The sequence below is a fragment of the Lactuca serriola genome, chromosome 1, assembly GCF_051521515.1.
Source record: "Lactuca serriola cultivar US96UC23 chromosome 1, Lser_US96UC23_V15, whole genome shotgun sequence".
Lineage (NCBI taxonomy): Eukaryota > Viridiplantae > Streptophyta > Magnoliopsida > Asterales > Asteraceae > Lactuca > Lactuca serriola.
In genome coordinates, this window is record NC_136408.1 from 141,730,012 (window position 1) to 141,732,414 (window position 2,403).

Genomic DNA, 2,403 nt, shown 5'->3' on the forward strand with positions numbered 1-2,403 from the left:
CCAAAATCTTATTCAAATTTTCATGAGAAAAATTATGTAAAGTTATTTAATTTAGGGTATATTACACAGATGGTCCCTGTGGTTTAGGATAATTTACGTGTTTGGTCCCTAACTACTTTTTTTAACTCGGATCATCCTTATTGTTAGGAATTGTTTCGTATTTAGTCCCTAACTGACCTAAAATTATTGTTATACCCTTTTTTTTGCTTTTTTTTTTTTTAATTATTGTATTTAAAATTTTAATAAAACATAAAAACCCAAGGGATTATTTATGTAATTACAATGAAAAAAGCCCTAAAATGAGCCCCATTCAACACTCGATCGGTTCCTCTTATCATCTCCACCGGCGCACCAAACCTCTCACCGTCAGCAACTTCCTCCACCTAAAACCTTCATCGTTGCCCTGTCAGTGCTCGCCGGAGATCAAAGTATAACCGGAGATCTCTCTTCATCCCGACCCGATTTCAAACCTTTCTTCATCTCCACCAAATTTCAAGTTGGAAAGCGTTCAATTCATCCCCACCAGATCACCTCACAGAAACCCCATGAAACCTGCGATTCATTTCTTATGGTGTGCATAATAATTCTGAGAAGTAGATTTCAAGTGGTGATTTGGTTAAGCCCTACCAGAAGGTAATATGATCCCTCCTCTGTTTTCATCTATGCCACTATCAATAAAATGGATGGTCAGATTCGCCATTAACTTCTTTCCCTTCCACCACGGATACCCTCCCTCTTTCCTCCGATATAAACGTACAAGATCGATTCATTCCCAGCATCCACTGATTTTGAAGGTGAGAAATTGATTTTAAAGGTGAGGAATTGATTTTGATGTACAAGATCGATTTAGATACAACACCGGTTATGTTTGATTTCAGGTTTTATTTTCAGTTTAAGGTTTGATGATGTTCCAGGAATTAAGTTTCATATTCAATTTTCAGTTTGATTTCATGTTTGATTTCTGTTTCAGGTTTCAATTCATATTTGATTTTGATTTTTGGGTTTGATTTAATTTCCAGTTTTGATTTTAGTTTCGGTTTTAGGTTTGCATCCCGAATGAATTTAAGTTCCATTGATGTTGGGGATTATCGGAATATTCTTCATTGCAGCCGGAGAAGACAGCGTACTACAGGACCATAATAAATTACGGACAGTACGAGTTAAAAAAAGATTTTAGGGACCAAACATGCAGATTACCCTAAACCACAGGGACTATCCGTGTAATTTACCCTTTAATTTATAAAATACTAGGTGTTACACCCATGTATTATATGTATTAATTAAAAAAATTTAATATAAGTCTAAATATTTAAGAACTTTGGATTTATAAGAAAATAAAAAAATAATAAATTATTAAAATTGATTTTTTTATTTTTTAAATTTAAATAAATAAACAAAATAAACTAATGAACTTTAATTTGTGAATTTTTGAAAAAAGAAGGTAAGTACATTAATGAAATTAATATTAAATTATTAATATATTTATTGTAATTATTACGTTCAAGTATTATATGGAATTTATTAAAAATAAAAAAAACCCATAAAATGACATATGTAAAAAAAATTAATTTAAAATAATCATAAAATGACATTTGACAAATTAAATAAGAATGTGACATGTGACAAAAGAAAACATTCATTTATTAGAATAAATGATTTTTTACTTAAAAAATTGAAAGTACCCAAATGCATCTTCACTCAAATACATCCGATACATCACCAAAATGACATAGTCTCTTTTCCCATGGTCCTACATTTTCATACCTCCTAAATATACTTCTTAAATAATCTCCTTAAATGGAGGTAAAAAAAAATCTCCTTAAACAAAAGATCTAAATACTTTTTATTTAAGAAAAGTTTGGTTATAATATTAAGAGCCACTAAACTATCTTTTATAATCTATATGCGCTATTTAGTCAATGTTACCACGTTAAAAGAATGAGTGCATTATATATCTACCCGGAATTCTGATAAATGTTGGCTTCATATCTGCAACCATCTTAGAAGGTCATTTCGGAAGCCATGCCCCTGTTCCAAAAAAAAATTTATCATAATTTATAGTATTATCCAAATAAAAAAATAATAACCCCACAAATATTACACTTAAATTTATGAAATTGAATGCATATGCAAAGGTAGTCTTTAGGTGCATCCAAGCAAATCGTCTTCCATTTAGCAATACCAAAAAAATCACATTTATGTAAAAGTAATGGATAACATGGTTTTTATAGTTATTTTCTCTTTAATAAAGAAAAATGAAGTTCATTGAGACATTTCTATAGACATGTAGCAGGTATCTTCGAAGATAGTTTGGACGTCATATCTTAAACAATGACATTAAAATAAAAGCTAGTTTCATAATTAATGTTAAGCACATACCAATCAAGCTTCAAGCCACATCAT

At 30.2% G+C, this 2,403-nt stretch overlaps 1 long non-coding RNA gene across 2 annotated transcripts; it reads left to right on the forward strand.

Annotated features, from left to right (window-relative positions):
* The first annotated feature begins 292 nt into the window (after positions 1-292).
* LOC145071222 (uncharacterized) lies at positions 293-1,316 on the forward strand. 2 transcript variants are annotated; one of them, XR_013690314.1, is made up of 2 exons: positions 293-814; positions 1,044-1,316. It is a non-coding gene; the product is annotated as an uncharacterized LOC145071222 (long non-coding RNA). The 2 variants fall into 2 exon arrangements; XR_013690315.1 differs by having other exon boundaries at positions 293-794.
* Positions 1,317-2,403: the final 1,087 nt, after the last annotated feature.